General features: G+C 39.2%; 1 pseudogene; it reads left to right on the top strand.

The window, feature by feature from the left end:
• Positions 1–3,237: 3,237 nt before the first annotated feature.
• LOC149748984 (ferritin light chain pseudogene) lies at positions 3,238–18,203 on the top strand (annotated as a pseudogene).
• Positions 18,204–23,771: the final 5,568 nt, after the last annotated feature.

Here is a 23,771-nt window from a genome sequence, read left to right as displayed (position 1 = left end):
CAGTGGTCTCCTTTCAGTTTCTGACCTGCTCAGATTGAGTCCCTCTAGACTCTTTCTCAGCTGGAAACCTGATCTTCAACCCCTTTCCCTGACCTCGATGGTTACCTGCCTACTTTAGGCCTCAGGTGCTTTAGCTATAAAATGATATATTTGTGCTTAATTCTAAAGTCTTCTTTCTAAAGCTCTACAATGTGGTGGCTCCTTGAAACTGTTTCTCTTTGCTGGTTGTAATTTTGTAGAGAATTAAAACCACAGTTACTCTAAAACACAGTAAGTTACATTGGATAAGGAAAGTGTGCTTTTGTAGTTAGATTAACAGGGATGGAAGACGACTTAGTATGTTTTAAGATACTCATGATCCGTTCTCGTGAGAGTCGGGGGGAAGAAGGGGAAAAGAGTTAATAAAATACCAAACGACTGTGACAAATTAAGTTAACCAAGGTGTAGCTGGTAAGTTACTACTTGAATAAGCCACACAAATCCAATTCAAGTTTTCCTTTATTTTTCTAAGAAGGGATCCCAGTGAACTGAGTCCCATGTTCAGTAACTCCACGTTCAATGGCATAGTCTTTAAAAACTGTTATGTTGCTGGGAGAAGAAATGTTGCCCTTTAGTCCTAATTGCTGTTTCGCTATCAAGCACATTTGAAATAAATTTATTATTTTGCCTGATCTCAGTGTAATACATTCCAAAGGGGGAAAGAGCACACGAAAATCTATGGAGTCTCCATCTTCTACACTAAAGTGTACAATGAATTTCATATTATTTGGCCGTGAAATTCACAAGCCATAGAAACCACACCATTAGCAATGTATACAGTGGTAAACAGCAGGTAATGAGAATGATATAAAACAGACTGTGTATGTTGGCACTGCTGCCAATAAAACAATCATTAAATGCATTCATATGCATCTATGCTAGGTAAGCTCTTTAGGGCTATTGCTATGAGTTCTACATACCTGTCAGGATATTATATATAGCCCAGTTTCTATGGCGTTTATTCAAAGACTCTGAGAAAGGGTTACTCTGGGTAAATTCAGACCTTTTCTCAATATAGAATTTGGTCAAGATGCATTCTGAACAGCAAATTTTCACAGTATTTTCCTACGCTAATTGCCACCTCAGCAAATGCAGGATTAAGTATAATGGATTATAAGAAGTTAGAAAGGAAAGATGGAAGAAAAGAAGGAAGGTAGAAAAAAGGTGGGTATGGAGTACTTCAACATTTATGTAGAGTGGACCTAAAACTACCCTGAGATTACCCTGAACTATTAGCATATGCTATAGAAACTTAAATGAAAAAATAAAAAAAACCAGCAAGGGAAACTCAAAGATTCTTTGTTTTTTCACTTTACTGTATACACACGTCCATCTTAAATAATCTATATGCTTACAGCATTGTTTTGCAAGGCTATTTGGGTTCTATCAGCATGTAAAGGTCGGACAACTCAACTTTAGCAGAGTTAGCCTTCAGGTGAATAATTGCTTCTTTCAGGTTGTGAGCATTTTAATTTTCCAGAAATGCTTCCCAAAAAATGAAAACTAAAAGAGTCCTAGGACAGCGTCCTTTAGAAGTTTTATAGTATCAAGGTTTTTTGTAGGAAGAGTATCCTTGTTGATTATCAGCACAATGATTCCAAGCAGGTCAATTTATGCTGAGAATATTATATAACAGAACCCACTTCACCTCCATTATACTGACAATGATCTTCCTTACTTCTACCCTGTGCTTCTTAGTAAAGTTTAAAATACTGAGCCAAGGACAGTGACAATGCCAGAGACTCAGATGTACCTATAGGTGCCTTCAGACAAAATCAGCCACCCAGGCTAAAGTCCTGGTTTAAAACATCCCAACATGAATGAATCTCAAAAACCATATGCTGAGCAAGTGAAGCCAGATCAAAAGGGCGCCTACTGTATTATTCAACTTACATGAAATTCTAAAATGGGCAAAATTCATCTCTAAAGATAAAAAACAGATCAGCGGTTGCCTTGGGGTGGAAGGTGGGGATACTTTTGCAAAAGGCTAGGAGGAAACTTTCTAGGGTTTTAGAATTGTTATCTATCTTTATGGGGGTGGTAGTTATACAAATGTATTCATTAATGAAAAGTCACTGAACCGCTTACTAAAAATGTCTGCATTTTATTGTATGTAAATGATACCTTAATAAGGTTGATTACAAAATGAACCAAAACCAAAACAAAGCAAAAGAAAAACCTCTCAAGACCTCAAAGGAAATACACTGTTTTCTTCCAGGGTACCAGATTGGAATGAGGCATTGGTCTGTTCTACCCTCAGATTATCCCTAGGATTATCTAGTCTATTTTAAAGCACTAGAGCCCCCTATCAGAAAAACTCACCCCATGTTTGATTACCTTGATTTCTTCTCTGCCTCTTCTCCCAAACATAGTGAAGTCATTTATGGAAGAAAAACCAACTTTTTCCAACTTTGCATCATCACATATTCTTTCCAAAGCTATTATTTATGGAATAAAATTTGGCTACAGTTTGTAAAAATCTAGCTTTTTGAGGCTTACAAATCTTAACAGTTAAACTATTGCCTCCACTGGAATTTGGAAAAAAAAATATTTTGAAAATGAATAGCTGAGATTTGACGTTTTTGTTTTTTGTGATTTTCTCTTCCCCTGAGAAAGGGTAAGTGTGAAAATGAGTAGAAATGAGAAACACATACATAAAGAAAAAAAAAAATTATCTTGCTGCCTTTGCATGGTTGTAATTTATAGGAGGCCCTTTTCAACAATAATCCATTATCAGAATCAATAAAATATAATCTCCATGAAGTCCAGGCCAGGATATTCGTCTCTTTTTCAGCAGACTGCAATACAAACTGCATTCATGGATATGTTTCTTGATGATCTTTGTAATACTGTAACAGTTGACCATTTCCTCATGCCTCTTCACCTTAACTTCAACCTGGTTTTTCACTAATGACCTCACATTTCCTTCTCTATCACTTGGCTTTTGGCCTCTTTTCCAACTCCAACTAGCACTTCACTCTGGAACCAAAGGAAGACTCACACCTTCCTGCTTTTTAGTGATACCTCAAGGTCATTACCATATTGTGATCACCCTGAAGAATAGCCAGACAATTGTTATTTCATAGCCATCTGACAGTTTGTAGCTCTAAAAATTAACCAAGGACCGCATTTGTCAAAAATATCCTAGTTTAAGATTTTGGTAATACAGCAACAGTAATTCCGAAGTCATTTATGACAATGAGTGTGGGAAGCACCCTCCTTCGGGAAGACCCTTTGCCATACAATACTCTTTCCCTGTCAGGTAAAAAGGAATCATGGTGTGGAAAGTAACCTTTTGTGGAAAGAAATACTTGGCTTCAAGAAGGTGTGAAGTTCATACATTTTTCTTGAATTAGATTCCCCATTAATTATTTTATCCACAAAGAGGTAATTATGAGAATTATGTAAGCAATTAAGGAGATGCTACTCCACATTCTTTCACCTTGTTGACCTTTCCCACTTTATTTCATGTGGCTATCTGAAACATCAGTGATTTACATGTCTTTCTTTTTTTAACAGATTTGTGTGTGTCCCCATGATGAAAACATCATTAAAATAAAATATCATGAATAGACTCTTAAGAAGCAGAGTCTACTTAAAGTCCTGGAAAATGTGAAAGCACTAATATTCACGGACAACTCTACACTCTGAAATTTACTCCAAATTTTATTGATCTCTATTTTGTCTAGGAGTTTTTCAAATTTTCTACCATCACCATTTGTTAGTTTTATAATTACATAATAAAGGCATTAAATCATACAGTTTTAAAACTATTCCTTTCTTTGTCCTCAGCAGATACGTCATAGATTAGTACACAAGCAAAGACTTTCAACATAACAGTACTTTACAGTGACAAGAACTATACTGAGCTATCTCTATTCTAAGACAATGCACTATAAAAGCCCTAGGAATTCTTAAGCATTAGGAATACAGAGACAATCAAGGGGCAAGGTCCTTGCCTTCAAGTATACATAATCATTATAGCAAATGCTTAAATAGCACTTAGTATATGCCAGGCATTATTGTAGCTCATCACAGAAGTCTTACTATACTCCTTTTCTAATAGATAAGGAGAGGAAGCCACAGGGAAGCCATAGGGTAAAGCCAGAATTTGAACCTAGGTAGACTAATACACTCTCCACAGCTTTAACTACTACGTTAAAATATATATATATAAAAGTTATATAGAGATAACTCCAAGTATTCCAAAGTTACAAAACACTTATCTACCAAAACTCAAAAAAGAGCACACAAACTTGCATAGAAAATAAACATGTAAAAGTTCATAAATAAACCACAATATAACCTGCTCCACATAATATACTGACTGCAGTGTCCTGGGCCTCTCCCATCCTTAGGTAGGCAGAAATTACAACAAAATGCTACTTTTCACCTTTGGAAGCCACACCATCTCTCATACCAACCAGCCCATTACTTCCTTAGAGAGAACAGGAAATTAACCTGAATATCATGAAAAAAATATATACATATATATAGCATTACTGATGTAGAATCTTTGTTTAAAGACAATAACTTCAATAACAGAGGGAACTTTACCATTGCAGGCTTCAGATAACCTCTATATTTCTCAGATTGCATGCTAAATCATAAAATGCCATATTGTGTCTGAAGCTATTTTTTCAATAGTCCATTTTCTAAAATGGACTAGCAAAGCAGTAAATACTGAGGAACATTTTGGCTCCCAAATCCTAAAGCCATTCTGATTATGTCTGGGTGACCATGGGGATGTCATCGGAACTACCAAAGGACTGGCTGAAATACCAGTGTTCTGGCCAGCTTACAAATTAGAAATTATACAGAATCCAATTTTATTTTTTTGTTAATTCCTATGAGGCTTTTGGGATATCAATATAAAGTCCTATGATGTGTAATCTTTATCCATAAGATGGGGAACAATGCCAATCCCCATCATAAATACTTTCACAATCTGACACTGAAAATCCACTGTAGGGCGTAAGGACCTGCAAATAGGATATGAATCACACACATCCACTCATTCAAACAATCTGAAAATATTCATTTTTAAGTCTAATATGCCAATAATGTACCGGGCTCTAAGATGCTAAACCATGCTAAATGCTGAAACACACATACGCAGTTCGGGCCCTCCTGGAACTTACTACCTACAGAAGTGCCTTCGTTGTAAATGGTCAGGTCTCAGCCAATGCTATTATCATCAGCAGGTGACCAAGTGATACAGCTTTTGCTTTCTAAACAAGCTCCACACTCTTTGCTTTCAACATTTTTCCTTTCCTTCAAGGCACATAATCCAGTGGTCAATTTCTCTTAGTCAGTGAGGTTTGGGGAGAATTTACCCAGTGAACAATTCCTTGTGGCCTCACTCTTTCCTCACACTCTGGAGCTAGAGAGACCTGGATTAAAGTCACTTGCTCTAATCCTATTATTTTAAAACACAGCTGCTCCTGCTTTGAGGATTTCTACTGGACCAACACGCTGGCAAAGCAGCACTGAGGCAGAAGCAGGTAAATTTCAAAATGACAGCTCTAAACACATCCACTCCCCTTTTGTTCTCCTCCTAGCCCTTTGCTCTGAACACCTCTGCCCTGAGGCACTGCCTTTACCCTTCTCTGATTACTGCTCCAAAAGGGTTTCCAGGAGCGGGGAGTATTTATGGTTTCATTTGCTCCCAAGTCCTTGGTGGAAAAGGATGCTTGCTTCCTGATTCTTACTAATTCCACACTCACATCGTTAACACAAAAATCATCATTTTTTAAAAAAATATTTTCCTCAGCTTCATATTTCTTCTGGGCCAACACTGAAAGAATATTTTCAAAGAAACAATATCCTCCCCCCATTGCCCTTCCGAGTTTCTCGTTCTTACCTCTAGTCTCATTTTCAACACTTATTAAGGGATGCATCACAAAAATATAAGAAAGTTCTTTGTGCTTTCCCTGTACCAGCCAATTATTCTAATTTGTTCTGTCTCTAAAGAACAGAATGCAAAATCAACACAAAGCCTGATTATGCTCTCTCTTCCAAGGGAAAGATCTGAGAGTTGTCTATTTACTAAAGAAGCTCAGTGTGTATTAAGGGTTGACTGAAGCAATCATCAGGAATTTTCATCCCTTAAATTAGTGTTTTCCACCACATGCACATCTTTCATTTTGGATAATATATCTTTTAAGTTCAGGATACAGCTGGACAAAAGAAAATAAGGTAACCAATACAACATTTGCAGTAATAACGCAGTAACGGCTATCATCCTTCCCTGAGGAATTCAGCCTACTTTATGGACACAATTTAGTACAAACTCATAAGAAAGCTAACAAAGCCCAAAATCACAATAGCGTAGAGAGGTAAAGGTCAAAAATTATTACTGCCAGCCCCAGCAGACAATGGCACCTACCGGAAAGAGCACAGGACAGGAAAACCTGGAAGCCTGTGTTCCAGTTCCGGTTATTCCTGTAAGCATTAGTATGATCTGAGTGAACTCAGCCTGCCCTGCTTTTTCTGTTTATAAAAACCTACATCATCCTCTCAGTAGAATGAAATACCACATCTGAAAAGTTGCAGATCTCTTTAGGAAAGAAACAAAAATCATGCTTTCCAACCAAAATGGAATAGTTCAGTCAATGGAGACTTAATAAAAATCTGCCATAAAGCAACTGTTTTCTTGAAATCTATCTTTTGTGGTATATTTATTGGGGTAAGGAATGTTAGGAAATCATAAGTAGAGCTACCAATTTTTCCAGAAATCAAGGTCATTGAGTTCAGATTCCAACTATGACCTCGACCCAGGCTTAGAGAAATGTAAGATGTCCCAATACCTCATATCCACCATACATGTGAGAAACAAGGTATGCAGACAGGTCCTCTTAGAAATATCCCATATGTAGTGGTTTTATTGCAGGGTCTCAAATTCGTTGCCATTCTTCCCATCCAGATGCGGGCACTGTCCCTTGAATTTGGGCAGGCTTTCCAGGGCCTCAAACAGTAGAGCAGGGGTCAGTAAATTATGGCTGGTGGGCCAAATGTAGGCCTCTACCTGCTTTTATAAACAAAGCTTTATTGGAACACAGCCATGTTCATTAGTATATGTATTGTTTGTGTCTGTTTTCACATCACAGCAGCAGAGCTGAATAGTTGCAAAAGAGACTGTACGGCTTGTAAAGCCTAAAATATTGACTGTCTGACACTTTATGGAAAAAGATCTCCAACTCCTGCAACAGAATATACTGAAAGTGATGCTATGTAGTATCTAAGACCAGGTCATAAAAGGTCATGCAGCTTTTGCACGATTCTCTTGGAATGCTTGAACTCTGGACACTCATTCTTGGGATACTCTATCTTGAATCCTAACTACCACGTTATGAGAAGTCCAAGCCACATGGGCAGCCATCTGTAGGCACTCCAGTCAACAGTCCTTGTTGGGCCCAGTCTTCAAGTCATCCCATGTCAGGTGCCAGACATGTGAATTAAAATTATCTAGGGGCTTCCCTGGTGGCGCAGTAGTTGAGAGTCCGCCTGCCAATGCAGGGGACGTGGGTTCGTGCCCCTGTCCAGGAAGATCCCACACGCCGCGGAGCGGCTGGGCCCGTGAGCCATGGCCGCTGAGCCTGCACGGCTGGAGCCTGTGCTCCGCAATGGGAGAGGCCACAGCAGTGAGAGGCCCGCGTACCGCAAAAAACAAAACAAAACAAAACAAAAAAAAAACCTTATCTAGATGATTCCAGCCCCAGCCATTTGAATCCTCATGAGCTGAGGTTTCAGACATCAGTCATGGAGTAGGGATAAGCCATCTCCTCTGTGTACTGTTTGAATTGCTGATCCACAGAATCTGTGCACATATTAAATTTTGTTTATTTCACCACTAAGTTTGGACTTCTTTATTATGTAGCAAGAGATAAGCTATAGCAGCGAAGCTATAGTGAATGTTGACTGCTCAATTTCTGTTATGGGAAGAATGTATACACACATATAGATATAAAATGTTTATGTATATGTAAATATTATACCTATATAAACTAAATTATATTATCCATAAAATGAGGGGCCTTTGATAATAGCTAACATTTTTTTTTGGTATTTATTATGTTCCAAGAACTGATAAATTCTTGCATTGTATGAATTTTCTCTTTTAACCCTCATAGCAACTCCCTGAGAGAAGTAATGTTATCTCTATTTTATAGATGAGAAAACTGAGGCAAAAACAGATAACATGCTCAAGAGTACTCAACAAGTAAATTTTAGAGTCAAGATTTGAACCCAAGTTCTCAAGTTTTAGATCCCTTACTCTTAGTCACCAAGCTATAGACTGAGGAAGGGGATGAAAGCTGAAGGCATTACCTCATGTTCAAGAAGTTAGAAAGAAATGTAGCAGGTATGGTTGAAAGAAGATAGGACTTGGAGTCGTAAGTCCAGGGCCTCAGTTATGCAATAACTTCTTCTCTCATCTAGATATAGGTTTGTTTTTAGAAAATGAAGAAGAGCACTGCATATTTTGATTGTTAATTTCTGTACTTAATGATTACCAAAGAATGGAATTTTACCAGGGAGTTATTTTGCAATGGCATAAATTATTGATACAAAATCAAATCTTTATTAAGTCTCCATTGCATCAGAAGTCTTTCCCACTCTTCATTTTTTTTAATCCCTTTTTTGTCTACTCTTGGCCAAAGCTTGAAGCCTAATTTAACATTTGGAAATAAAATAATGAAACAGTCATACCACAGAAATTCCAATGCCTACTGAAATGGAAGCTCTAAATAATTTTCAGATAACGTAGGCAATTAAAAATATTTACATCATAGATGCAAAGACAGAAGTTACTTGTGTAATAAGATAACTGGTAAGACAAAAGTTTCTGGTCAAGTAGGTTTGTTTAAATATGAACACTCATCTGAGTTCTACCCCTGTGCTAAAACCCAGTGACAGGCTGCATACAGCTTCTAAAGGGATATTTCAGTGCATTGGGTCAAATTCATCCCATAAAATGTGGTATTATTAGTAGTACTAAAAGACAGAGTGTGACTGTTTTCTTCAGGACATAGATGAAGACCCCAAGATAGACAATATCAAGGACAAATCATGTGGAATAAGATATTATCTCAGTCCTTGGAACATGTCATCCAGGATAGAACAAGAAATAGATTTATTATCAAGTACATGAAGCCAGAGCCAGTAAGCAATGAGTGGTGGATGGTTAAAATAGACAGGTTTTAGAAATAGAGGCACAGATGTAGAAAACAAATAGGTTACCAGGGGACTGGGGCGGGGGGATAAACTGGGAGGTTGGGACTGAAATCTACACACTACTATATATAAAATAGATAACTAATAAGAACCTGCTGTTCTTATTAGCACAGAGAACTCCACTCAATACTCTGTAATGGCCTATTTGGAAAAGACTCTAAAAAAAAAAAAAGTGGATATATGTATAACTGATTCACTCTGCTGTACACCTGAAACTAACACAACACTGTAAATCAACTATACGCCAATAAATTTTTTTAAAAAAATAGGTTTTAAGAACCACAGTCAGGGAGCAGTGTGGATTGGAAAGACCTGGCAAGAAATATTTCTGCATCCTCAGATAATCCTCCCCAAATTGGCTACTGCAAGGGTGTGCATTTAAGAGATCTTTGACCTAAGGAGGACATGAGATTAACAATCTAACCCAATGTGCACGAATTATTCTCCTCGGTGCTATCAGAAATCAGATGGCATCCTAGAGCAAGGATCAGCAGATGTTTTCCGTAAAGGGCCAGATAGTAAATATTTTGGATTTTGTGTACCCTACATCTCTGTTGCAACTGCCCATCTGCTGCTGTAGCACAGAAACAGCCATGCACAGTACGTTAATGAATGAGTGCAGCTGTCTTCAAGCAAAATGTTATTTACAAAACCGGGAGTCAAGTGAGATTTGTTCAGTGGGCGAGAGTTTGCTGACCCCAGTTCTGGGTCAGTGTTCACAGCTGAATGAGTCATGAGGCCTTAAGTTCCAGTTCTCATTGTACTACTTTTTACCTGGGTGAACCTGGGTTCATCCTTTTATTTATATGGGCCACTATATTAGTCAAGGTTCTCCAGAAAAACAGAACTAATAGCATGTGTATACAATGTGACCATATATATTGACAAATATAGACCTAGATATTGATATTGATATCTATATCTATATCCATATCTATATACAGATAGAGAAAGAGAGAGAGAGATTTTAAACAACTGGTTCACACAATTATAGAGGCTTGGTAAATTCAAAATCTGCAGGTTAGGCATTCTAGAGACTCTAGGAAGCGTTGCAGTTCAATTTCTGTTAAGTCTTCTGGTAGAATTCCTTTTTGCAACAGGGAGGTCAGTCTTTGCTTTATTAAGAGCTTCAACTGATTGGATGAGGCCCACCCATATTATGGAGGATGATCTGCTTTACTCAAAGGCCACCAATTTAAATATGAATTTCATCCAAAAACACCATCACAGGGACTTTCCTGGTGGCACTGTGGTTAAGAATCTGCCTGTCAATGCAGGGGACACAGGTTTGAGCCCTGGTCCAGGAAGATCCCACATGCCGTGGAGCAACTAAGCCCGTGCACCACAACTATTGAGCCTGCGTGCCTAGAGCCCACGCTCCGCAACAAGAGAAGCTACGGCAGTGAGAAGCCCGCGCACCGCAACAAAGAGTAGCCCCCGCCTGCTGCAAACAGAGAAAGCCCACGTGCAGCAACGAAGACCCAACGCAGCCAATAAATAAATAAATAAATAAAATATAAAAATTAAAAAAAAAAACCCAAAACACCATCACAGAAATATCCAGAATAATATTTGACCAAATAACTGGGCATGGTGGCCCAGACAAATTGACATGTAAAATTAACCACCTAAGCCATAGTTTTGTCATCTTTTAGTGAGAAACTTGATTTATCTGAGCTATTTTGATACCTTCTAGAGATAACACCCTCAGTTTTTCACATGGTAGGCAGCAGAGGGAAAGAGCCCATTTGCCCAGTCAGATGACACCTAAAAGGATAAAATTCTGTCTTCTCTCTCCAACCCACAAGGATGAATGCCAAAAATACATCACTTATATCTGCTTTAGCTAACATATGATAGGTCTGAAACTGACCTATGCTCCCAGTAAGTCCCATGAAATACTGTTTCATTAAGGGGAGACTTTACTTGCTAAGATCAGAAACAAAAGAGGGCGGTGGATGAAAAACTGCCCAGGGATATAAGTTCATGCAAGGCAGCAGGAGAGAGAATGGGTATCCGAAGATGTGCGCTCTGAGCCAACACCAATTCCACAGCATCAGCTTGTAATTCAGGGAGCCAAACTGCTGGGGGGGGGGGTTTCCCCCCAAAGAGGGACAAATGAAGGATACTGGCAAAGGAAGAGCATTAGTCACCACAGATAAATTCTTTTTTAGAGGTGATCTCGCAAATGATTTGGCTCAGTGTAGACTATGATTTGGCTCCAAAAACCATAAACTAGAGCCTTTCATTCCAGGTCCCTCCTCAAATATCCATGATAGGTAGAAATCTGGCATCAGTAGGTTTTGAAATCTCCCCAGGTGATTATAATATGCAACCAGGGCTGAGAACGAGAGATGTAGAGAGACTTTAAATTGAACTTTAAACAGTAAAACAAGCTCTGACTCTACTGGCTGGAGCTAGACAAGGGATATGGATTAAGTGGGATGAGAGGATAAAGAACACCAGGGAGTAAATCAAATGCTTTGCACCTGTGCATAGCTAACTGTTACTCAGATAATTCAGACAATCTTACAGCATCTGAACCCTGAAATGCCTTAGCCCTGTTTAAGAAAAAGTAACTGTTCAAGTAACTGAACTCTGAGAATTATGTAAATCATAAAGAAAAAGAAGAAGTCTTATTTTTTGAATTAGTTGATTTCATATATACTGTTTCACTTTCATGATATAAACTAGATATCTCTCCATTTTATATTTGAGGAAACTAAGGCTTTAAAAATCTCAGTAATTTTCTCAAGGTCACTTTTTAAGGGTGTGGTAGGCAGCATAATGGCTCTTAAAAATGCCCTCACCCTAATCCTAGAACCTAGTAATATGTTACCTTACATGGAAAAAAGGACTTTGCAGATATGACTGACGTTATAGACCTTGCAGATATGACTGAAGTTATAGACCTTGAGATAGAAAGATTATCCTGGATTATCTCATGGAACAAATCTAATTGCATGAATCCTTAAAAGCAGAAAACCATTCCCAACTGTAGAAAGAGAAAGAGAGAGATGTCCTAATAAAAGCAGGATCAGAGAGATGCAACATTTCGGGTTTTGAAGGTGGAGAAAGGGGACTCTGAGTCAAGGACTGCAAGTGACCGCTGGAAGCTGATAAAGTCCAGGGAACAGAAACACCCCTAAGAGCCTTCAGAAAAGAATGTAGCTCTGCCAACACTTTTTTTTTTTTAAACATCTTTATTGGAGTATAACTGCTTTTCAATGGTGTGTTAGTTTCTGCTTTATAACAAAGTGAATCAGCTATGTATATACATATATCCCCATATATCTTCCCTCTTGCGTATCCCTCCCTCCCTCCCACCCCCCCATCCCCCCATCACCCCTCCAGGTGGACACAATGCACTGAGCTAATCTCCCTGTGCTATTCGGCTGCTTCCCACTAGCTATCTCTTTTACATTTGGTAGTGTGTATATGTCCATGCCACTCTCTCACTTCATCCCAGCTTACCCTTCCCCCTCCCCGTGTCCTCAAGTCCATTTTCTATGGCTGCGTCTTTATTCATGTCCTGCCCCTAGGTTCTTCAGAACCTTTTTTTTTTTTTACATTCCATATATATGTGTTAGCATACAGTATTTGTTTTTCTCTTTCTGACTTACTTCACTCTGACAGTCTCTAGGTCCATCCACCTCACTACAAATAACTCAATTTCGTTTCTTTTTATGGCTGAGTAATATTCCATTGTATATATGTGCCACATCTCCCTTATCCATTCATCTGTCGATCCTGCCAACACTTTTACTTTACCCAATTGAGACCAATGTCAGACTTGTAAGGTAATAAATTTACGTTGTCTTGAGTCACTAAATTTGTGGTGATTCACATGAAAGCAGCAGAAAACAAATACAGAGGTCCTACAAAAGCCTGTCTATGTATTTATATTTAAGTATTTCTAAAATGAATTTAACCTTGTGATTGACAGCAGCAGCAGCTTCAAAGGGAGCCCACCACACACCTGAGGCAAAAGTAGCCTAATACAAAGCAGTAACAGCAGCAGGTCACTGCCCCACAGTTGGGGTAGAGGGGGACTTGATCTACTGTAGCAGCAGCATAGCCTGAAGGGGAACCCATCCTCCTGTGGCACTAGTCCCATCAACACTAGTCTAATCTAGCATCTGCTGTGCCAACAGGCCCAACGTATACAAGCCCTCCAACTCAGTAGCATTAAGTGAGCCAGGCTCAGCGTTTCCTGAAACTCATATCCAATGACACTGGAAAGTTCAGAAAGAGACTGACATAAATACATTTAACTTGTTTTTGACAATAGTGCAAAAGCTATCAAGGAAGAATAGACTTTTCAAAACAATGGTACTGAAACAGTTGGACATCCCTCAACAAAAAAAAGTGAACCTTAACCTAAACCTCCACACCTTATACAAAAATTAAATCAAAGTGGATCATAATCTTAAATGTAAAAGCAGGACATTTTTAGAAAAAAACATAGGAGAAAATCTTTGGCATCTAGAAGTTAATAAGTCTTAGACTTTACACCAGAAGTATGATCAATAAAAGCAAAAACTGATAAACTGGGTCTCATCAAAATGAGTTAAAAATGCTTCATAGAAGATCCTTTTAAGTGGATAAAACTAAAATTACACACTGGGAAAACATACTTGAAAATCCCATATGAGACAAATGACCTGTATTTATAATATACAAAGAACCCTCCAAACAACTTTAAAAAATCCAATTAGAAAATAGGCAGAAGACAGGAACAGACATTTCAGGGAAGAGCATATACACATGGCAAATAAGCACGTGAAAAGATGTTCAACATCATTAGCCATTAGGGAAATGCAAATTAAGGCCATAATGAGATATCAGAGAAAAACTAAAATTAAAGTATAGTGACGACATCAAATGCTGGCAAGTATGTGGAAAAATTATATCACTGGTGGGAATATAAAATGGTTTAGCCACTCTGAGAAACAGCTTGACAGTCTCTTTTAACCCTAAAAGTAGATTCACCCTACAACCCAGTAATTGTATTCTTTGAGCATTTATCCAAAAGAAACAAAAAATTAAGTTCCCACAGAAACTTACACATAAATGTTCATAGCAGTTTTATTTATAATAGCCCCAAACTGGCAACTACCCAAATGTCTTTCAATGGGTGAATGTTTAAACAAACTGTGATAAAATCTTATGATAGAATACTACTTAGCAACAAAAAGGAACAAATTATTAATATATGCAAAAATTGAAATGAACTTCAAGGGAATGATGCTGAGGGAAAAAATTTAAAAAGCCAATTAAGTAATTCACGATTATGTTTACATATTATTCTTAAAATAACAAAACTGTGGAGATGGAGAACAGATTAGAAGTTGCCAAGGGTTAGAGATGGGGATAGAAGGTACAGTGGGGGAATTTTGTGAGGTTTTTGTGGTCCCAGTACAAATAATACAGCAATCTTGGTTTTAATCCCTAAAGATTTTTAAAAGCAATTCCTAATAAGAGGTGTCCAGATATTTGGCAATGGCAGCAGATTAGAGGTATAGCTCCCCAACATGACAACTTCAAAACAGATCATATTAACTCAATACATATGTTAGTTTTAAAAAGGCCAGTCACAATACTGAAATGGTATATATCTTAACGATATTATTCTGGGTATCCAGCTACACCAGATGGACTAGCAGGATTTTCTGTACATTCAATCTTATTTAAGACAGTAAATCTTATAATAAAACAGTTTAAAAAAAAAGAAAAAAAAACAAACCTCAACTACAGTTGGATATTCTCATAGGAAGACGAGGTTAAAATAAGTAGCAGCAGTTCAAAAGCTTAAGCAGTGGCACCTAAATTTGGCTGCACATTAGAATCATCTGAAGCACTTTTTAAAAACCCTCACACCGACGGTTGGTCATCCTAGACCCATAAAATCATTTTAAATCTCCTCAGACGATGCCAACGTCTAGCCAGAACTGAGGACCAGCGGACTAAGCAGAGGGGACGTTTCTACAAAGATCTCTTAACAGTAAGTCCTTTCACCCAGTCAGATTTACCTCCCCGCAAAGGGCTAAAGAAGGCTAGATGTTGTCCATACTTGCTTAGCTTCAATTAGCACTGGTGACTTGCCCAAAACCTAGATCATGTTTCCCCTAAATTTCATGTTATTCCCTACGTTTTTCAAACCCAGGGCTAAGGGGCTTGCCAGGATGAGATTTCAAGTGCTCACACAGGAGAAGTCCCTGGCAAACCAGGACAGCGGTCGCTCTACACTGAAATGTAAAGCATCCTAAATAACCCTGCCACTGCTCCCAGATACCAGTCTGTGCCAACCAGTGGAGAAAAGGCATTCTCCATTACTACCACGGCAAATGCTGCTGTACTTGCCTTGGCTGGTCCCTATCTTTTCCAGGCGCCACTCCCCTTCACCTGCTGGTGGACGCTTTGGCCAGCTGACAATGCAGATATTTTCAAACTTCAAGGTGAATACGAATCATCTGGAGGGCCCGTTGTAACAGAGATCACTGAGCCCCACCAGAGTGGCTGATTCCATAAGGCTGGGACAGGGCCCTGAAACTTGAATATCTAACACATTATCAGGGGATGCTGGTAAAGCTGGTCAGGTTGTTACCGAATGCACGTTTGTGTGCCTGAAGCACAGTGCGGCCAAACAAACCTAAAGGTTGGAGTCTGGAGCAGAGAAAGGTTTATTGCAAGGTCGAGCAAGGGGAGGGGTGGCTCGTGTTCCAAAAACCCCGGAAATCTCCAAAGGGTTTCAGCAAAGCATTTTTAAAGGCCAGGTGAGGGAGGGGCGTTCCTAGGGAATGTGATCAGCTCGTGCACAATTCTCTGATTGGTTGATGTTGAGGCAATAGGGCAGGTAACAATATCCATCCTTAGGTGCCAGAAGGTCTGCGGGCTACGTGCTCATGATCATCAAGGAGTTAATTTCTTCCATTTGGTGGGGGTTTTTAGCATCTGAAAACTCAAGAAATATGCCTGAGATACTATTATCTGAGTACTTCAGAGAGGATCTACAGCAGAGGATATGGGGGATGGGTCTGTCCTAGGAAGGCCCCATAGGGTACTGCTTAGTTACAAGGTGACCATACTTTGAGAGCCACTGTTCTACTGGCTGGGAATGTTAAGAAAGCAATGTTAGAATCCCTTCCCAGATCTAGATTCCAGTATCGCCAGCTATTTTGGTGGGGGGAAGGGTAAGTTTTGTCCTTGGTTGCACTTCTTGTTCATTTATATCAAAGCCTATTTGAGGCAGTGCGCTCAGCGGTCCTGCATATCTTGTCTTTTGCTTCAACAGTATTTGGAATGAAGAGACCCAGGGACGCTCCTTGCTCCAGCCCCCGACCACCCTCCAACCTTTCTTCCAGTCACAACCTTTAGAATCAGCCACTCAGCTACCCTCAGCCACTCAGCTATCCTCAGCCTCCAGGACAGGCCAACACCGTTTTTTGAGCTTAGCTCCTTATCACTGAGCAACCACGAGCTCCCAGATTCGTCGGAATTATTCCACCGTGGTGGACGCCACCGTCCACCGCCTGTTCAACATGCATCTGTGGACACTTACCTCTCTCTGAGGTTCTATTTCGACAGCAACAATTGGACTCTGGACGGTGTGGGCCACTTTTTTCGCCAATTGGCAGAGGAGAAGTGTGAGGGCGCCCAGCGTCTCTTGAAAATGCAAAACCAGTGCTGTGGCCGCGCCCTCTACCAGGATGCACGGAAGCCTTCTCAAGATGAGTGGGGTAAAACCCAGGACGCTGTGGAAGCCGCCGTTCTCAGGGAGAAGAATCTGACCCAGGCACTATCGGATCTGCGCGCCCTGGGTTCCGCCCGCGCAGACTCCCACCCCTACGACTTCCGGGAGAGCCGCTTCCTGGAGGAGCAGGTGAAACTCATCAAGAAGATGGGCGACCACCTGACCAACCACCGCAGGCTGGCTGATCCGCAGGCTGGGCTGGGCGATTATCTCTTTGAAAGGCTCACCCTCGAGCACGAACAGAAGTCTCTGAAGTCCAGCGGCCTCTGAGGAGCCCCTCTGGCGTCAGAGCTTTTCCTGAAGCCCCACTCTGCGGCCACCAGGCAGCTTTTTAACCGCCCTTGACCCCTCTCCCAAGCCTTGGGCCAAATGGAAACAATAACGCTTTTTGCAGGGGGAAAAAAAAAAAAAGCTTATTTGAAACACAAACAGAATAAAGAGGAAAAAATATATATATAGATGTAGATAGAGAGATACACGTTCTTTTAACACACGAATTGCCCCACTTTATCTGTGTGAAATAAGTTTGTTCCCGTTTGGGGCTGGTTCTCAAGCTTTGCTGCTTGTTTGAATTACCTAAAGAGCTTTTAAGGAAAACATTGGTGTCTGGGTCCCAGCCCCAGAGATTTTCATTTAGTAGATCTAGGGAGGAGCCTGGGCATAGGGAGGTCGCAGAGATCCCTAGGTGATTCTAATGTGCAGCAAATTTGTGAATCACCTCTTGGCTTCAATCCAGCTAGTGATCAGATATTAAATCTAACACACATGGGCTAGTGCGTGAGCTCTGTTGCTAGTTGTATTCCATTTTCTTCCTCCTGGAAGATTCATGCCAGGGAAAATGATTGATAGTTGTGTTACTTCTCCGAAATGGATTGAAATTTCCAATTAGCTTGAACAGGGGAGGGTGAACGGGTGAATGCAATAATGTGTATCATTTACGTATTGCCCTATGTGTATGGCTAGAAGCTTTTGCAATTGAGCTCTGCTCCACTCTTCATGCTAATGGTAATGCTTGTCCTCCTAGTGCAGCTGTAAACTTTATAAGCCCATAGGTAGACAGCATCACTAAATATTTACCCCTCCCCACTGGCCCACTCTCAAGCTTCACTCCCCTTCCCCAATACACAAATGTACATCAATGTGCTTGAGAGCAATATAAACATATTGACCTTCAATTCTTCTGCTTTGCAGCTTCCCTCTTATCAGGAGATGTCAGCATTTAAAATGCTTGCCTCTTGGTGAGTAATGTAGACAATGCCTCCAAGAGACAAATAGCCCTTAGGGAGGGGGAAAAAGTCTTTCAAAAAGGTTGACGCCCAGAGGAGGCATTTTCAGTCATCTCAGCTTAGAGGTCAAATATCCAAAATAAAAATGGTTAAAAAAAAGAAGAAGAAAGGAAGGAAGAAAAGAAGGAAACAATTTTCTTATCTCATTGTAATAAGGCAGTTTTCCTTAAAAAAAAAAGACTTAAACCTTAAATTCTCTTTCCTAATCAAAATGTGCTTTTCCATCTTTAGACTATTCCTCCTATATCCTGTATTATTCATGATGTTTGATTCTTGAAATAGCACATGGCTGAAAACAGAAGCTAACCTATTGTCCACTGTGAATTAAATCTTCTTTTCCTAGGACCCATCTACAATGTACAATTTGGGGTTTGCCAACATAATTATTTTCTCTGAAATAAGTTACAGCGTTTTGCCTTTTCAATATACACTTATACAACCTATTGTTAACACAACATAGTTAATATAGTCAGTATAGTAAATACAACTCTAACACACGTGATATGATGCCACTTTGGTGATTTTCTTCATCCATGTAATTCTGAAATTTGACAGTATATTTTTCATATTCTAATGAGCTGAGTATTACCTTTGCAAGGATAGAAAAATAAAATAAATTCATAATATTCTTGTGTGGTTTGTCCCTGGGGTGGATTACCATAATGGGGGGATATTTGAGCCTTTCCCCAAGTCATTAAAAAATCTCCAGCAAGCAGCCCCTTGTCCTCTCCAGGGAGAGGGGCAAAGGAACTTTAATCATAATAATCCTGGGGGGAGAAATCTCGGAAATAAGACATCTGCTTCTGTGCCTTGTTGTTTTGCAGAATAGCAACGATTGCTTTAGCAGCTTCTATTGCCATATGTGTACAATAAGTAAATGAACATAAAATTGAATGAACGCATAAAAGAAGGATAAACCCACCCAGCTTAACAAATCCACTCTCTTACCTGCTCTGCCCTGAAACATGAAAGAAAGAATCACGGGATCATAAGGATTAATAAAATAACAGTCTTTGTTAACAATATTGACAGGAGGTATAAGGATAATTTGTCTGATGTGGGACCAACAGCTTAACTGCTTAATTCTTAACCCTGCCCTCTTCCACCACTTTCCTCCTAATCAGGGAATAAAAATTACCTATACATTTGCATTAGAAGAAATGAAAAGTCAGTAGTCCAAACATTTTTTAAAATTTTGTTTTCTGTCCAGTTGGAAATTAAATACATGATTGAGTTTTCTTCATCATTCATATAGTCAATGTGGAAAACACCAGGGCCGTGAATTTCAATATAGTAAGAGAAATTTTTAAATTGGTCCTTCCCAAACCACTAATAAGTAACCAATATTGTATATAATGCTAAAATCTTAGAGACTGAGTTTGATATTTTAAAAGTTCTGAAAACATTAGCTAATTTCTCCTCATCATATTTCTCATGCCTCAAAGCTGGGTATTACTTTTTTAAAATAAATTTATTTATTTTTATTTTGGCTGCATTGGGTCTTCCTTGCTGTGCACCGGCTTTCCCTAGTTGCGTTGGGCAGGGGCTACTCTTTGTTGCGGTGCACAGGCTTCTCATCACAGCAGCTTCTATTGTTGTTCCACAGCTCTATGGGTTCCTTTTTAGGTCCTAGGAAGAACCCTAGAAATTAGTTCTTGTAATTATATGTTTTTTCAAAACTGTCAAAAGAGATATTTTAACTTCAATCAGGTAAGACCAGCGTCTCTTTCTTTGCCAATTTTCCCCCTATCATATTCCGCTATGTTGGATCATATTGGAATGGCCACAGGCTTTTTTGAAATCTGGCTAAGGAGATGTTTTAGGTGAGGCTACTATGTGATTTTCAGACACCACCATATGTAATTGACTATATACTATCCCATTACAGGAATAACTTCCAGTACTCCTACTGACTACTATACTGACTTAACTAGCACAAGACACAGAAGCATAAAGACAAAAACCACCTTATAGTATAGCCATGTCCTGCACTTCACAGCTCTCAAAGCATGTGTGTTTGAAGAAGAAAAAAAGAACTGAAAAGTATAAAGCCAGAAGCTATTCTGTGGAAAATTATTTCAATCATCAGGCATGTGGAAGTTAAGTCAATGATTCAGTTCTCATCAATGATTAGTCAAAACAGAAATTTTCTTCTGTCAAGGATATACTCCATCAATAACAGTGTGTGTGTGTGTGTGTGTGTGTGTGTAATGGAATGGTGTGAAAGAGTATTTTATCAGAATTCCTGTAATGCACAAACCTATAGCAGTACTGAAATCAGTAATGCATTTATAATAGTAAATATTTAGGAAGAAGTAATCCATAGAGATTTTCTCAAATTTAACAATGAAAATTAATGTGACATTTTCAATAATAAATTGTGAAGCTGAAATAAACTTTTCTAAACTATTAATAACTACAAACAAATTCTAATCAACCATGTTAAAAGAAATCTATGTCTATAAACTACAAAGTTTATTTCTTAAAATTTTATTTCTAAAATACATAAACTGTCATATGAGGAGGCAATTGAAGAATATATAGCTAAAAGAGTGGGGGAAAAGTTTTATAGAGATACATCTGGCAGTAGTTAATTTTTAAATGTCATTTTTCTAGATTTTGTGATACCTATCATATTGATATTTGACAGCATTTAAAAAATTGTCATTTTAAGATTTGCTACTTCCAGGTAGAATAAAATATTTTGAAGCCAAACAACATTTCCACTGAGAAAAACAAAAACAGCCAAATAAAATAGCCAGCATTCAATCAAAAAGTTCTAGACAAACCAAGAGATAGAATCATATGACTAAAATTCTAAGAAAAGCACAGATAATACAAAAATATATAAGATATTGTGTATCTTTATCAGGAAAAGTCTTTATCAAGAAAAGACTTTTGGGCTTCCCTGGTGGTGCAGTGGTTGGGAGTCCGCCTGCCGATGCAGGGGACACGGGTTCGTGCCCTGGTCCGGGAGGATCCCACATGCCGCCGAGCGGCTGGGCCCGTGGGCCATGGCCGCTGAGCCTGCGCGTCTGGAGCCTGTGCTCCGCAGCGGGAGAGGCCGCAACAGTGAGAGGCCCGCATACCTCACAAAAAAAAAAAAAGAAAAGAAAAGACTTTTAAATCACCAGAATTAATATTTTATTTATTTGTATATTTTATTTATATATAGATATTTATATTTTTATATATAGAACTTAAAGCCCTAGTTAAGGCAGTGACAATAGCAGTAGCAATGGGAGTGAAAAGAAATGGTTATATTCAAGCATATTTTGTCAGTAAACGTCCAAGATCAGATGTCTGACTGGCATACATGGGACGGATAGAAAGAGTGGGAAAACTTAAAGTTAACTTTAGAGGTTCTAGTGAAGATGGGGTTGCCATCACCCAACCCAAGGGGTTGGGATCATCCCCAAGGTCTAGGAGACTCAAAGGGAAGGTCATGGTCAGAGGAAAAGATAATTGGTGGGAAAATAAAACTCCCAGTATCTCCATCTCCTTATACCAGCTTTGTTCTTCTGCTCATATACATGAAAGCATTTCATTCAAGGGGAAAGTCATTGATCTGATTGGTCAAATTAAACAACGTAGTTCAAGGTACATTTACAGTGGGTAGTTCCTCCATAATTTAGAAAGTCATGTTCACAATTTCCCTCTTCATACACCCTGGAACACACTAGCCATTCCTCCAAAGTTTCCACTCCATACAGCGGACCAGAGATGACATTAGCCCAGAATTGAGAGCTTGGCATGAGATGGTGTCATCCCCACGTAGAGCTCTGGCATAAGTTATAACCCAACCCAGCTCTACAGAGAGCTCTGCATGGAATCTTGGGAGTACACTCAGCCATAATAATGTGATTCTGTTTTTCACTTGATTTTCTTCCTTGCTTAAACTTTCCCTGGCCACTCTGAAAAACAAACGTTCAGGCATTCCTGGGCCACTCACTAACTTTATTCCATTTAATGTCATCCAGATTCCCAAGAAAATTACTAACAATAAGGAGGGAAATTTGGAACATGGTGAGTTTTAGATGCCTGAAATATACAGGTCATTGAATCCAGGAAGTAGCAAATTATCTGGATCTCAAATAGGCCAGTAGAATAGCAGGCTAAGCTCAATTTAATGTACTCTTACTGGAGACACACGTAAATTCTGGGTGAATTTTGAAAAAGTTAAAAGCACATAGCTGAGATTAAAAGAAAGAAAGGAACACCTGCATGTTTCAGAAAGTAACAGAGAAATTAAATCCAGAGAAAGAAGAGCGGACTGATGTCTATGGGTTCTGTTCCTTAGTATAGGCCTTATGTAAATAGGGGCTGGAGCTAGAAATCTAACGTTACCTTGAGGCCAGGAATTTAGACTCAGGATGGAACAATACTGAGAAGCTGGTACAGATATCCTACAGAAATTTCATGAGGAACTACTTAGTCCATTAAGAGGGCCAAGGGCGGTGGTGAGGAAGATTGATATCTCTTGAAAACCTTCAGGTAGAGAAAACATCAACACCTCTGAAAAGTAGGCCTGTCCTTCCCAGAGTTGTGATGGCCAGGTTGTCACTAACCTGTAAGGCCCTGTATGAATCAGAAACTGCAAGGTGAGTAATGCAAAGAGAAACAGGTGCAGGATGGGTGTGGCAATAAATCCTAGGACCCCAATCAGAGACAAAATTAAAACCACTCTAAAGGGAAATTTTAACAAACCAGAGCAGACAGTATCCTAACCAGAATAGAATAATAATTCTGAGGAAGTTACTTTAGTTATTTAAATAATATTCAATGCATTTCCATGGCCAGGCCATTTTGAAGAATTCTAAAACATATACAAACAATTCATTTACATCTTACATATCCCACCATCCAGAGCAAAATTCACTTAAGAACTGTACTGGTGGAAACTGGGCAGCACTATGGAGAAAATAAAAAGGTGTTTACCATAAAAAAAGTGAAGGTAAGGGGCTTCCCTGGTGGCGCAGTGGTTGAGAGTCCGCCTGGCGATGCAGGGGACACAGGTTCGTGCCCCGGTCCGGGAAGATCCCACATGCCGCGGAGCAGCTGGGCCCGTGAGCCATGGCCGCTGAGCCTGCGCTTCCGGAGCCTGTGCTCCACAGCGGAAGAGGCCACAACGGTGAGAGGCCCGCGTACCGAAAAAAAAAAAAAAAAAGTGAAGGTAAGAAAGATAATGTCTAATTTTTAATTATCCTGTAGTTTATTTAAATCTTTTGGAACCCCAAAATAGAGAAAACCTATGAGGAAATAAGATTTAAATATTTAGAGATTTATCAACTCATCTATAAAAGTTTTATTAATCTCTTCTTTTAAAAACATTCATGAGAGGTATAAATGTGTCTAGTGATAGGGTTGAATAAGCCTGAGAGAATTTCAATTGTTTACTATTCTTGGTCAGCTATTAAGACCTTTCAAGAGCATCTTGATTTTCATGGCATCATCCAACA

This window comes from Delphinapterus leucas, chromosome 6, assembly GCF_059928025.1.
Source record: "Delphinapterus leucas isolate spDelLeu-1000000601 "Yukka" chromosome 6, BTC_Dleu_Yukka2, whole genome shotgun sequence".
In the NCBI taxonomy this organism is placed as follows: Eukaryota; Metazoa; Chordata; class Mammalia; order Artiodactyla; family Monodontidae; genus Delphinapterus; species Delphinapterus leucas.
The sequence above is the reverse complement of the archived record's forward strand: the minus strand, read 5'-3'. Positions and strand labels throughout refer to the sequence as shown.